The sequence below is a fragment of the Chamaea fasciata genome, unplaced genomic scaffold (assembly GCF_029207755.1).
Source record: "Chamaea fasciata isolate MVZ Bird 193981 ecotype frontalis unplaced genomic scaffold, bChaFas1.0.hap1 SCAF_15, whole genome shotgun sequence".
NCBI classification, from domain to species: Eukaryota; Metazoa; Chordata; class Aves; order Passeriformes; family Sylviidae; genus Chamaea; species Chamaea fasciata.
Genome location: NW_027094100.1, coordinates 10,220,993 through 10,235,904, shown reverse-complemented (window position 1 = coordinate 10,235,904; position 14,912 = coordinate 10,220,993). Strand labels below are relative to the sequence as shown.

General features: G+C 43.0%; 1 long non-coding RNA gene across 1 annotated transcript; it reads left to right on the top strand.

The window, feature by feature from the left end:
• The first annotated feature begins 2,723 nt into the window (after positions 1-2,723).
• Positions 2,724-11,740, top strand: LOC136297473 (uncharacterized). Its single transcript, XR_010723179.1, has 4 exons — positions 2,724-2,786; positions 2,880-2,932; positions 9,859-9,953; positions 10,849-11,740. It is a non-coding gene; the product is annotated as an uncharacterized lncRNA (long non-coding RNA).
• Positions 11,741-14,912: the final 3,172 nt, after the last annotated feature.

Sequence of the window (14,912 nt, the reverse complement as noted above, 5' to 3'; positions counted from 1 at the left end):
AAGGACAGGGCTGGGAAAGCCCTGGGCTCAAGGAGGGCTCAGAGGGGACACCAGAATTCTCTCATGATGCCACTGATGTTGTACAAGGAAAATAATATCTCTTTTCCTAACACTGAATCATTTTATTACTTCAGTGTCAATAAAAGCAGAGAAATGTTTAGAATCAAACCAAACCAAACCTTGCTGCAAAATGCTGTGTTTTCTAACACAGAGGACAAATCAAAGGTCTCTACAAAGAAAATACCATACAACTGTGAAACCATCCTTTACAAAAATATTGAAAGGAAGAAAATTAATCACAGTAAGCGTCAAAAATTACTTTCAGATCCCTCACAGAGAGGCTGCCATGACCTCAGCTCTGAAGATATCCACAAAGCAAAGTTAATGTTATCCTGCCACATTGGATTCCAAAGGAGACTTGCACAGGATGATAGAGAAGGAGGGGGAACAACATAAGCAAAAAAGAAATTCCTTGCCTAAAAGCCACTTCATATAAAAATATCATCTTAAAACTAACCTATATTAATTTTTAAAGTGCAATTTTAAATAGATAACTTTAAAAATCTGGGATAAGTCTGCCTCCTTCCAGATCAGCATTTAGAGCCTTTCACCTATGGAAAGGTTCTATTTTGAGGAGCAGCCCTGACAGCAATGAAGCTGAATAAGGATACTTTTAAATTAGTCAGAAAAACATCATGCTTAGATGAGAACAAGGCCCTCCCAGGAGGTTTAACAGCCTCTGCCATTGCTGCAGGAAGGACACTGTTTTGCATTGTTCTCTATGGGGAAGTCAATAACCTGGAGAAAGATAGATTATTGTTCCTTACATCTAGAAGAGCTTTCATTAAAAAAAAAAAATATCATATTCACAGGGCATTTGAGGGTAAGCTGATAGTTTTTTAATTTCCCCGCTAGCTCATTTCCAATTTTTGGGAAAGCTGGTTAAAGACCAGAGTGTGAATGCATGAAAGTCACAGAGCAGAGGAAAGGGAGCAGCAGCTCCCTCACACCACATCTTGAAACCACTGAGCCTTCCCAAAAAACAGCCTCAGCCAGAACCCTGCACACAGTCATGGCTTCTCCAGTGATGGGAACAGAGTCTGTTTTAGGGCAAAATCCTCAGAAATCAAGCTTCTGAGGGTTTTGCCAAAGTCAAAGTCAAAACTTTATAACTGGGTGTCCAATGATTCACAGAAAGCAGCAGGTGAAGGTGCCAATCCTTCATGCTATTCATCCCTTCCCAAGAGCTCCCTGTGACCTTTAATTCCCCTACAAAGAGGCACCAGAGGGGTTGTTTTGGCAATCCTCTCCCGGCACAGCCTGAAGCCCTCCTGGGAACCGGGGTGATGCTCTGGACCAGGGGCAGGAGAGCACAAAGAGCCAGGAAGGGGCTCAGTACAACAGCAACGAGCAGGGGTTGGGCAAGGAAAAGCAGGAAAGCTACATAAAGAAGAAATCACCTTCATTTTGATTATATTTTTCACCCAAACTTGCTGAATTTGATTGTTTGTCCCATTACAGGATGCACTGTCCAGGTACAAGCTTCCTGGAAAAGAACTTGTGCTGCTAAGACACTCAACCCTTGCATGAGGTTATTTAGAAGCCAGCAAAAATTGTCACCCCAATCTGCTTTTTATCCGAAACAAAAACACTGGTGTATGAAAACAGTGCTTAAGGTGCCAGTAAATGTTTTATTCACAGGAAAAACAAATTGCTGTAGGAAATGAGGGATAAACATGGATGTGTAGCAAAACCCAGCTCAGAGCTGTAAAAATTCTTAAAGCTACTAATTAACTGAACACTCAAAAAAAATTCATTTCTATAGTAGCTTCTGCCCCTATGAACAGTCAAAAATTGAACCTCAAAGTTTAGTAGAGGAGAAAATTTTACATTTTTTTATTGCTAGAGGTGCTGAGGCACAAGAGCAGTGAAACGCTCACCATCTTCTCTTGCTGTTCCCCTCCACACTCCCTTCCTTCCTCTCCAGAAAACATGGTGAGGAGACAGGAAAACCCTTCCCAGGGAGGCTGTGCCTCTGGATCAGTGCAGAATCAGTGAGGCAGAGATGTGATGCACAGAGCACAACCAGGAGTCCCACAGGGGAGCACTGAAAGGGAGACAGATGCCAGCAGTTGTCAGGGACAAAGCTCTACATATGGGAACACAGGAAAAATCTGCACAGGGCAATAAATACGAGGCATCCTCTACCCTGGAACACCCTGGAGACTCAGTGTTTCAGGAGGAACATGACCTGTTTCTACTTCGTATGTTGGATAACTTGGGAACAGGATTACTTGGATCCTGACATTTCTGTGTGAGACTCCACGAGCGATATTTGCCTCCTGGCCAGGGCACTGCTTTGGAGTTCTTCTGCTTGGGCAGAGTAAGGAGTAAATATTTTCATTTAAATTCTTGTATTTTCTCCTCTCTCTGTCTGTGAGTCCTCACCTCCAGGTTCACTGACACATGTTCCCTGACAGCCTCCCAAAAGGAATTCTGCATCTGTGGCAGCAGCACCACAGCTCTGTGCAGGTAAAAACTAATTACAACAACATTAACTCCCGAGACAAAGTAATCCTTGCAAACTCCATTCTCCTCCACTCCAGGAGGAATTCATTTGGCCTGGCCTTTTCCTAGCAAATATTTAGCATCCCATGTGCACATATTTAGAAAGAATTCCTCCCAAATCACTCGACTGAAAGTGATTTCCCCCGAGGAGGGATGAGAGAACAAACACGTGCCAGCTGTGGGCTGCACTGTTCACTGCACTCCTGGAAGGCACTCGGGTACTACAGAGCTGCAAGCAGCAGCAGAGGAATCGAGGTGGGACACAATTACCCACGCACATTAAATTAATTTTCACTCTGTTTTCCTATCAGGTTCAGTGCGGCAAAAACAGGAGGGATGAGGTTCCATGGAGGTGGTTTACAAGGTGAGAGAGGATGGCAGAACACGGTAAAGAGAAGTGCTAAATACCAGTTTTGTTGTTTAATGTTCATCTTTGCTCTGTTTCAAAACTTTTGCATAGCAGTGGCTTTGTAGGAGAATTTCTGGTCATGGCTGGGGAAATATTACTGCTATTTTTTTATATCTACTTTGTGAGAGTTTAGCTGGTCTCAGACAACATTGGCTGCAATCTTTTCATCTCAACAGATTCACAGTGGGAAAGCTATTGGCACAAAACTGATTTCTGTGTTTCAGTAATATTATATAAATTTAAATGAAAAAAAAAACCTGGATCTTTCGGGAATTTATACTTCTGGATTTTTTTTATTTTATCTTGGAATGCTGACAGTTCACTGATATTACTTGCACTTTTCTATTGTCACATGGACATTTTGTGAAATCAATCACAAATAAAATTTTTGTTGAAGATGATGATTTGGGACAAATCATGAGGTTGGATTAAAATTTTGCTTTATTGTAAAGCAAAATTACAATGAAACTAATTGAGAATTGGAAATAGCATGGATTATTATAGAAATAGTAAGAAAACCTTGTTTTAAAAAAATTTGAAACTCCAAAATGCCCAATTTACTACAAGAAAGAATTTCAGAAATTATTTCATAGGAATACAGGAGAAAATAAGGAAATGTCAACACTCCCTATGAAAAAACATACTGAAATCATCCATCTCTCCCTTAATGCATGATAACAAGGGAGGAAAGATGCACGTTAGGGCATTGGCCTGGAATGTAGAACATTTCTATTCAAGTTCCCAAATGGACAGGGATTCCTGGTTAGACTGTGGGCTTTTGTGTGTCTCAGTGCCTGAAGTGGTGAAATGCAGTCAGGAAACACCCCATCCATTCCCTGACACAGTTACTATGATAATAAGGTGGCAGATAAATTTCTTGGATTTAAGCCAGTTCCTTCTAGCTGCTCTCACCTGCTCCCAACAGCAAAGTGTTTACTGATAATAATTACAGGCTGAGCTCACCAAAGCTGCCTGGGGGATTTGGATGCCCAGGGGAACTGGCAGCTCTGAACATCTCCGCCCATGGGTTTTACTGATCCTCTGATTGATTTCTCCCACCACCCCAACAGCACTGCAAGTGCAGGCATGCAGAACAGCAGGAATATTTGCTGTGGTAACATCTTCGTGTCCGCAAGGCAGGGAATCCCATTGGGCCAGAGGCTTTACCAGCAGCAGTAAATAAGAACATCCTGTCCAAAACAAACACTCTGCAGTTCTGGTACACACCTTCGAGTAGGGACAATTCCCCAGCACCACTGTGCAGAAAATCTGACATTTGAAAGCACTTCAAGAATCAGACAAGTCCAAGAGCCTGCTCACAGGACCTTTCTCTGCACCTATGAAAGTAACTTCTTCCTTCTCCTTTCCAAAAATCAAACTTCAGTCAAAATTCTCTATGCAGAAATATCCCTTTCTAGGTTATCACCTCCCTAGTGCAGCGTCTTCTCCTCCCCAACAACAGAATTGTTGATGTTGCTTTTGTAGCTGGTAAATAAATCAGCTGCTGTCAGGTCAGATAAGAGTTTCTATCAGGTGGAGGTACAGAGTTTTCTAGTGAAGAGCAGCAGTGTGGGAGAGGACTCACGGCACTCTTATTTGCTGTATTTCTGTTGTATTTGCTATATTTCTATTGAATTTCCTAGGATAAAGGGTTCCCTTATGAACAAGGGAAAGATGCCCAGAGGTCAGGTGGAGAAAGTATTGCTGTGCTTTGAGTTTTATTCTGATCCTTTAGTCCTCCTTCCCTAAAGTACAGACAGAGCAGAATTCCTCCCAGCAGCACCGAAGGCAGGTGCTGAGGGGGACCAACAGCACATTCCCAGCTGAGACAGAGATTTTTTCCCTTTTCAGGTGCATGGAACCTGGCTTAGTTTTTCAGGAGACTTTAGCTACCTCAGGGACTGATTTCCTACCAATCCTAAAAGAAATAAGAAACCAGGATTCCTTTGTTCCAGTAAGGAAGGAACAACAAGCTTAATTAAATGCATTAGTAATCACAAGGGTAATTAGATATCAATTGGGCATTAAAATACAGAATGCAACAGAAGCCTAAATAACTGCTGAATTATAAACATTAATGGATGCATCAGAATAGGTAAAGTATTTACTGTTAAAGGTGGCAGTTTTCTTCTGGGAAACAGCCCCTGCTTCATATTTTTCTGGGTTTTTTCTTCTCATTAGGATTTCTATAGAATTTGCCCAAAATGATTTTCAAAGTTCTGGTTTTGAATTATCATTGCTATTATGCTGTGTTTCATACATCTTACTTCTGAAAACAATCCCTGTTAAAATAGCATTTGTTTTGCTCAAAATTTTGCAGAATAATTCACCAGAATCTAATTCTGACAATTCATATAATTTTTAATCCCCTAGAAACCAACCAGCACAAATATTCTGGCATTTTAGGTAATTTTTTAGAAGAGAGAAGAAAAAAATTACTGGCCTGGTATTGACCTCTTCTAGCTATCCGCAAGCAAGCACATCGTGGAAAATGCCAGTACACACATTGTCCCAAAATGCCCCTTTATCCACATGTGCAACCAGGTGGAGGACACTTTTCCTCATGAGAGGAGGTGTTTGTCTGGTCTGGGTGTCCCCAGGTAACCCCAGAGAGAGCTCTCCATTCTTGGGGTGGATTTGAACAAGATGGAGTTGGGGCAGTGGTTTAACAGCTCCAGTCCATGAAGGAATCCCACACATCCCCTTTCATTTTTGTGCCTTAAATTACTTATTATCTTTTACTGCTTTTTGGTGGATTTGTAATTTGTGAGGATTTATTCCCATTTTAAAGTAGTATATCAATAACACTCTATCAGAAGGGATTAATAAGGCAAAAGAAGACTTAAAAGAGTTGATAAAAGCTACACAACATGTCGTGATTTCTGATCCAGTATCAGCTGATCTAACCGCTCATGTTCATTGCCTCTGAAATACCAAAAAACCATGAAATTAAAAATCCCCTGTGCCCTACCTTTTGTACATTGAAGAAATCAAAGGATGCCAACAGGGGCTTAATTCCTTCCTGATAAATGAAAATTGCTTTTATTCAAAAATTCTTTTTGAAGAAAAAAAGAATCCTGTATTTGGTATGAGAAATTGAAAAAGAAAAAAAAGGATAGCATGGATGTTGTGATTTAGCTAAAAATATGCTGGCTCATAAAAGGTACAAGCTTGGCATTGCTCCATCAAAAGTTAAATATTTTTGTCCCAGGGAGAAAAAAAAATTAAATCTAAGAACATTTTGATCCCAAGGTTAGTTCTAAAGTAGTTTGAAATTTAAGCCATATGATGGCAATAAATTTCCAAGGCTGTAATGCATCTAAAATGGAAACTTGAAATATGACTAAATTTCCCATCACCTGGGTAAGTCTAGCCCCTTTTTGACATTGTGGCTTCTCCACTTTCATCAGACTGCCCAGTTCTGTGTCCAGCCTGGCCCGGTCATGAAGAACACACTTCCACCCTCACACAGTGTTGTTGTTTCCCTGCATCTCTCTTCATGCAGGAGACCTATGTGGTGACTATTGTAGCCAAACCTGCCTGAATGTAGGGCTGACCTTTACTGAGGTGCGCTGAACTTGGGCAGGATGCTCAGGTAAACAAAAAAAGCCGTTTTTACACAGTAATCTCCTCACTGGTATCCTCTTGAATCAAAGGAAATGGAAATTTTTATTAAAAAAAAAAATGAGGCAAATAATCTGAATCCTTTGTGTAAGGTGGCAACAAATGCAGATCTCCAGCATCCATCTCCTGGTGTCCAGATGAAATCAGCCACCAAGTGAACCTGCAAGTGCCCATGACTGCTGCACAAGCTCCACCTTCCATGCCCCCACTGATGGCTGACAGGCAGAGTTTTATTTGACCACACTTCCTCTAACTTCATCTCACTCACATCTTTGAATGAGGCAGGACTCATTAAACTCGTTAATTCCTGAGTTCTGCTGTTTTTCAGGGCTGCTGCACCACTTTGAGCCTTCAGTTCCATGAGTCTGAGTCACAGGGGCCCATAGGGTTTGATACACCTGAGTGACAGAGACCTGGCAAGGACAAGGCTTCAGAAACATCAGATCAGGCTGATTAGATTGGGAGGGAAAGGGAACACCACTAAGATGGAAAAATGCAGGCAAGGAGCTCGGAGTTTGGCAGTACAATAAATAAGGGCAAAACGAACAGAATGGTGAAAATGATGTTGCACAGGTGCCAGGGTAAGAGAATTATCTTGCCCTGAGACAGCCCTCCCACAGCCCAGCTTTGTCTGGGGTTTAGCATGAGCATTCAGCTGTTCTAAGACCAGCTTTGGGATCTCCTAAGAAAGTTTCATGATACCAAAGATCGCTGAAAGAACTGCTCAGCACTTCCACATCCCTCAAGACTGCACAGCAAAATTCCCAGTTGAACTCTAGACAAGAGAATAAAAGCTACTACAAAATTTAGTGTATTTTTCGATCATCATGGATATATAAATACCGTGCAAATTTATATGAAGGCATGGGCAACATCTATCCCAGTTATAATTCCTGCTTCAAGTTCAGGAGATCTGTCATGCTGTCCATTTGACAAGTCTGCAGGTTGCTTGTAAACCAGGGTGTGTTTATGATGTCCTTACGATTGGAAAGCAAAACCATAAATCCCCTGTCCTGACCAACTCAGTTGAACCCCAAAGCAAGTGGAAATGCAGGCTCTCCACAGAGCCCACCAAGCTAAGGGCAGTATTTACTTGCATAAAAAGAATTAATACAGAAACAAACAAAGAAGCCTGGTTCAGCAATGTAGTGTTGAAATATTAATATTGTTGGCAGAGAGAGCACATGAACCTATTATTTTTCAAAGTGTGGCTGGATACAGTGAAGGCAAACATTGAATAAGTAAGGAGAAAATCCAGTTCTTTAACTGGATTTTCTGCTGCCTCTAGCCAGACACACAGATAGTTTATTCCATTCTGCTTCTATGGCTGGAACGGATTTGGTATTAAAACTGCCTAACAGGTTTTTTAAGTATAGGGAAAATGTATTTTAAACCTAGATAATTTCATTTCCAGCATTGAAGGCTCATCTACTGAGCTGAGAACTAGGTGACATCAATAGGAAGAGATTTGACTGTAGGACCTACGGGGAGTAAATTGTGGCATAATTATTCTGAATTAACTTACAACAGTAATGTCAAGAGAGTTTGAATAGAGACCTTCAAACTAAACTGGTATCAAACAGAGTAGCTCCACATCACTGCCATCACAGACACGATTTTCCATGTACATCTTCCTGCCTGCACTCCTTGCACATAAAACGTTGCGAAAAGGGATCTCTGCAGAGTATCCAAGATATAAGGAATATTTGTCCTTCCATTCCCCTGTTTTTTGATAACTAAATTACTTTAGAGGAGAGAAAGTATCACCTGCAGAAGAAGGAAAAGTAGAAATCTCATTATGCAATCCGTGAAAAAAGTCTCGGACAGTGCAGTGGAGCCCTAACGATTATGCAATAGCAGTTTAGAGTTAAATACTGCTCAGCATCTCAGCAAGTGCAGGCACTAAATTCATGGGACGAGACCTTTAATTTAAAAAGAATTAATGAAAGACAGGACTAGCACAACAGTTAGGCACAGCTTAGCAGGTTATCAGGGATTTGAGCCACATCCTTTAGGTAGGCACTAAAACCCACAAACATCAGACAATAACAGCGATCTTTTCTTTCATGCCCTGTGCTGCAGGCAAAACACTGGGATTCAATTCCCCCTTCAACCTGTTTGAATTTACATTTCTAGAGACCTCTCCAAGCCACCAAATGAACCACAATTCCCCAGGCCTCTTGCCCACCAGACGTGGTATTTTGGCTGCTCAGAATGTGCAGGACTGCCCGACATTGGGATGAAGAGATGCTCTTTCCCTTGCTGAATATCGAATTACACATAAAGCACAACTACTGCAGCAGGAGTTCTGCCTTCATTCACATGCACAAACCCCTGCCTACAATTTCATTGCCAGCGAAATGTTCTGTGAAACAATTCAAGCAGGTTTGAACCCAGTCAGACAGAGGAAAAGATTAAACTTCAGTCACTGAAAACATTGGGAGAAGGGCCATAACAAAAAGCTGTTTTTTAAAGTAATCTCCTACAACCATGAAGATAAATCCTCAAGTAATTACATAATGATCAAAGATGCATTTCATTTTTTGCCCTTTTCTTACAATGACCGTGAATAAAAGAGGGTTTTTGTCAAAAGTGTAATTTTGAAAATTTGCATAAGCCTGAAGAGTACACAGCTCTTTGACCACAAGGATTTGGCATTTGCTACTACAGAACAGATTGAAGCTAGCTAGGTCTATATTCACTTCAATACGCTTTATTTGCATGGTGTGCTGCTGGTCAAAGACAATCCCCCGCGTGGCCGGACCTGCAGATTGTCTCTCTATGACCATTGGGGTGTTTGCATTTCAGCAGCAAACAAGACAGTCTGGGAAGTCCCAGGAGACTGAGATCCACCCCAGCTGGAAGGTGGAGTTCACAGCCCACGAACCCTTACTCGGGCTAGGAGCCCACTAAGGAATCTGAGCCAGTTTTAAGCCTCAGTAAACAACACAAAATGGCCATATGCTACTTTGAGAGGTACAAAGAGGATCTGTGGCCGCTGCTGTTTGAATGCAGGCCACCTCCATCCCTCATTTTCACCGTGACAGAGAGGTAAATGGAGTTCCTGCCTCCCTCACATGGGGAAATATAAAGCAGAAGATTACAGTTATTACAGCTGCCTCTTGTTTGAAACAAAGTTCAAAGGCTTGTCTTCTTTAATCAATCTTCCAGCAGAATAATAGGGCTGCAAATTTCACTTTCATGGAACTAAAGCACTCGGGCTGAATCAGTTTTTCCCCTCTGTTCCCCGTTCTCAGAGCAGAGCAGGAATGAAGGAGCTCACATGGGGAAGGTAACTGAGCTGCCGACAGGAGCCACAGCTCGTTCTCCGAGGAAGGCAAAAGGCAGGAAGGTAATAAAACATCTTGGCTCCAATACCGTGTGCTGGCAAAGCACTTTGGGCAGTCAGATATAATGAATATTCAGCAATCTCTGGCTATTGTGGTAAAGCAAAGTGCCTCTGTCATGGGAGTCGTTTCTGGACTGAGGTGAGAAAATAATAGATGTCCACTTGGCAGAGGTAGCCACAGACACGTTAACTCAGAGCCCACGGATCTCCCTGGGTAGGTCTGGCTGGAGATTATTAATAAGTCCATTAATATGTTTCCACTGCAACAGAATGGGGAGGGAGCTTTTAGCAAGTGTATTGCAAGTAACCCTTGGAGTTAAATTTTCAAGTGAAAAAGAAAAAAAATTAAATAAAAAGTAAGATAAAAAAGGTTAGGAACATTCACAAAAATCAGAGTAAGAGGAGAGACTCATCCAAATATATCATGCTATTGAACAGCATCCACAAGCATGCACAGAAATGCCTTTTTTTTCCCCCAAAGATGCAGTCACAGGCATCAAAAAGCTCACAAATGCACAAACAAAAAGATAGATTCAGAAGAATTGCTCGTATGGAGGCGTCGAAACTGTGTAATTTCTTTCACCATCTTCACAATAGTCCAGACATAATTTAGTCTGGATTTCTTCCAGTTCAGATTCACTAATGATACCATGGACTTTAAATGACCCCTCAAACACCAAGAATAATGGATAGCAGGAGACAAGTCGAAAGGAACAATTTGAAAACCGTGTCAAATTTAAGGGCATATTTTAACAATCTTGGTCATTTGCTGAAGTTTAAAAAAATCACAGAAATGTAACAAAACACCAGCAAAAACAAACACCTTTACAAACCAAATGTATTATTTTGTTTGTCATGATTTGATCCTCCACACTCATTTTATCCTTATTTTTATTAGGTACACAAGTGCCACCTCCCAAAAAGAAGTTCTTATGTTGCTGTGAATGCCCCAAAGCACACAGTGATGGCTCATACGTGAATGGAGACTGAAGAGAATCTGTTTATCTGTCTCTGATGGGCTGCAGTAGGAACTTGATTAGAAAATTACGACTGACACAGCGTTTGGCAGAAGTTTCTAGCCCAGGGTCCTGTCTCTGGCAGCCGAAGCAGACAAGATATATCTAATTCTACAGAAAATCAAAATGTTTAGAGCTCAACCACCTTTTCTTCCTCTACACAATCACATCATCAGTGTAGATTTCCTGTCTCCCCCCTCTGTCCCTGATTCCTTTGCATTGTGACCCCATGGCAGCCTTGCCTGTGCCACTGAAAGGCTCCTGGTGTTGGATCACCCTCCCTCATTTCTGGATTCCTGTCCTGAGCTACAAAACCTGTGTTTTCCAGAGGGTGACAAGCCCATTTGCTATGTGACATATCCTCTCTGGATGCTCGGCTCAGTAGGTGCAAGAGCAAAAATTTAAGTTGTCTCATAACATTCATCTCTGCTGAAGTTCAGCACCCAATTTCTCTACTAGTTTGTGAAACCATCTCATAACATGAGAGTTTCAGCCTTGCTTGTTTTGCACTGAGTTTTTTCCTTGCTCTTCCTTTCTTTCTGTATAAATGAGCTCTTAACCCCGTTTTCCCTGAAGGAAATATAAGAAAGCACCGAGTCATGCTCTGCTTTCCTAGAGAAAGACATTTCCTCCATTATTCTCCTGTCAGTTTTCAAGCTTTGCACAGGAACTGGACCAACATAAACGATTCTTTCATCAGCTCAGGTACATCCCCGGAGGCTGGGCTATTTCTAGAGTTAAAGATAGCTATTATCAATAAGAAACTTGTCTCCCTTCCCCCTCACTGTACTCTCAGAGCATATCTGGAAGCGGCTCAGTGCTGCAGAGAGACATGACTTCAGAGAGTAAACTGATTAGAAGCAAAAGGGGTTTTGTGGTAAATCGAGGTTGGAAAGGAGGGAGAGGGAGAGAGTGGAGGCAGCTATGGGATTCTCCTAGGACCACAGAGAGGGACAGTGCTGCACCCAGCCCTGCAGCTGTGCCTCTACACAGTGCCAGGTGAGCTCCACAGTGCAGCAGTCCACCCTGCCCAGCAGCTCCCTGCACCACAGACACATCTCCAAACACAAAGATGTGTCCACCACCACCCAAAGGGGCTCACATCAAGTCCTTTTAATGTTAAGTGACTGAGAGGTAGAGACAGAAAGCTTTGGGTTGCTTTTACACTTGCTGAGCTATGAGACATGCTGAGACAGGAGGACCGCACTGCCAGCCAAGGTGCTGGACTAACAATGGAGTCCAGCAACGCCCATTTCTCCAACCTGGGAGTAGCGGGGATGTGCAAAGAATGGCATTTTCTCTGCCCCAGCACCACCTGGGTAGCACAGAGACTGTTCCACAGAAGTCTGTGCAGATCAGTGTGACATCTGGTGAGAAGTTATCCCTATCCCCTCCAAACATTCCATCAGGCAACCTGATCTTGTGGGTGGCATTCCTGCCTGTGGCAGGGGGTTGGACCTGGGCGATCCTTAAGGTCCCTTCCAACCCAAACCATTCTGTGTAATACCTGAGCATCCAAGCACTGAGCAGAGCAGAAAAGAGCTGAGCAGGAGTATGACATTTACCATTTTAGCAATGTGAAAAGGGAAATTGTTCACCGTCTCTCACAGCACTCGAAGTGACATCAAATGGACTAGCAAGTGGCAGGTTCAAAGCAGACCAGAAGAGGAGCTTCACACAGCACTTTGTTAAGCTTTGGAACTGCTTGTCACAGGAGGTTCAGGATGCCAAATACTTACCAGGATTCAGAACGCACAAGGAGAAGTTCAGGGGAGAAAACTTCCATCAAGACAAAGATATTAAGTGTGGTTTAAGCAGCTGCTGAGCTGCAAACTGCTGGAAACCTTCGCCTTGTTCTTCCAACTCTCTCACGGGCATCCACTTCTGATGCTGTTGGAGACCAGCATTTTAAAGCTGGACCTTTGAATGGCTCAGAACAGCTACTGTAGGATCAGCCAAGGAACAAAAAGCACCAGAGCTCTGCAGGGGGTTTTGAGGCAATCTCAGAGCAGCTGAGAGGCAGAGCTGGCAGAGCTGTCAAACTGCCCTGCCCATGACTGCTGTGGGACCGAGGAGATCCAAAGTTGTTGGAAGTAAATCTGCAAGGGGTGGTTAGAAACCCTCACAGAAGGACAGTATGAGTTATATTTGCGAGATGAAGTTGACAACTGCACACTGAGGGAGTGGGGGAGTAGGGGAACAACACCAGATGAACTTTATATTGTATTTGCTTTAAATACATTTTAGGCATACGCTGCTAAACTGAAGAAGACTTAAACTAAAGTAAGATGCTTGAACTCTAATCAATAACTTATCTTGAAAAAAAAAGAAAACTTTTAAAGCCAGCTGTGGATCTCCACAGAGATGCTTACACTTTTTTGATGAAAGCATTTTGAGTTTGTGCTGTTTCCAGCATCCGGGCCACATCCTGGCACGGAGAAGCCTCAAATCTCTCTGATGTTTCCTCTCTGCTCAGGAGTTTGGAATTGCCAGCCCCAGCAAACACACTGCTCAGGCTCCGAGCTGACCACCTGCGGCTCAGGCACGCATCTCCTGCCACTTGAAAGCAGCACACCAAAAGGCCTCTTTCAAAGAAACCCCTCAGGCTGCTGCGTTTGAAGAGGCAGAGACAAAAACTTTTGCAACTGGTGCTTGCAGAGCCTCCCCTGGGCAGGCGGGTAAGGGTAGATTTCCCTGGGGAACGCGTTTTTTTCTCCCTTCTGCACCAGTTTCTGCAAAGGACAACTTTGCTGGCAGCTCAGCCAGAACTCCTCAGCTGGGGCAGATGAAGCTGGAGCTCTTGTTCCCTGCTTTGGGAGGCTCTGCCCCTCTCTTTGCTGCTCCACACCAGGGCAGTTACTGCAGGGTACTAAGAACTCAAATCCGACAGAGAAAAATCCTCCCTGGAAAGTCTTATCAAAGAGCAGCTGTGGGGTCACTCCACACAAGGCTCTTTTTCACTGAGGATGCCCAGCTCTGACCTCTGCCTGCCTTTGAATGGTGCCCAGAGCTGCTGGGTCCGTAGGATCCAAGGAAGACAAATATCCACCTCACCAGGTGTAACCCGATGTCAGCACACAAATGTGTCCGGGCATCCCACCTCTCATCTGTCACTCCCAAATCCCTTTAAACCATCTCCCTCACAGTGTTTCTGGTCCAGACAGCCTGCAAGCACAGCACAGGCTCTTTATGTGAGGAAATTGCGTTGTGTTCTTATTCTCTCGTTGGTGTAAATGTCACATCTCGACTTGAGTAATTACGAATAATTGGCTTTGAACAGGCCACGTTTCCTCTCTCAGCCCCTGCTTGTACCACACTCCATCCTGTTTGGGCCCTAATTACAGAGAATAATAAATCCAGCTAGAGGTGCTTTTCTGAAAAGCAATTTGGTCTGACTTGTCCCAGCACTAATGAGTTTGTTAATAGAGGGATTTTCCCTCTCCCTCCCCTCTTCTAATCTGTTTCCTTAAATAACACACCACACATCGGTAGCAATCCCCTGGCACAGCAGGTGATGCCTCTCCCTGACCCATATTCTCCTCTCCTCCGAGGCAAAGAGAAGCAGAGTATTGCACCTCCCAACCTTCTTCTTTCAAAGGAGGTTAAAAGCAAGCATGATTAATAACTCTTTGTTAACGAGCATCAGGAGGATCACCCACTTCACAAACGTGGCAGGCAAGAATGCTGGGCTATTCCAGCCTGTCTGGTCAGAACCAGCACTGGCGCCTGGAAAATCAGTGTAGCTGCTGGTCCAAATAGGGGGAAAAAAAACAACAAAACAAAACAAAAAAACCACACAAACAAAAGAAAAACCCCACAAAAATCTGATCAAAATATCACTTTTTTTTTTTTTTTTAATAAACGAAACTTTAAAGCATCTCATTTCTCTGCCCCAATGAAACCTTTCAAGTGCCCTACAGGAAATATGTTCTGCCTCGGTCTCCCC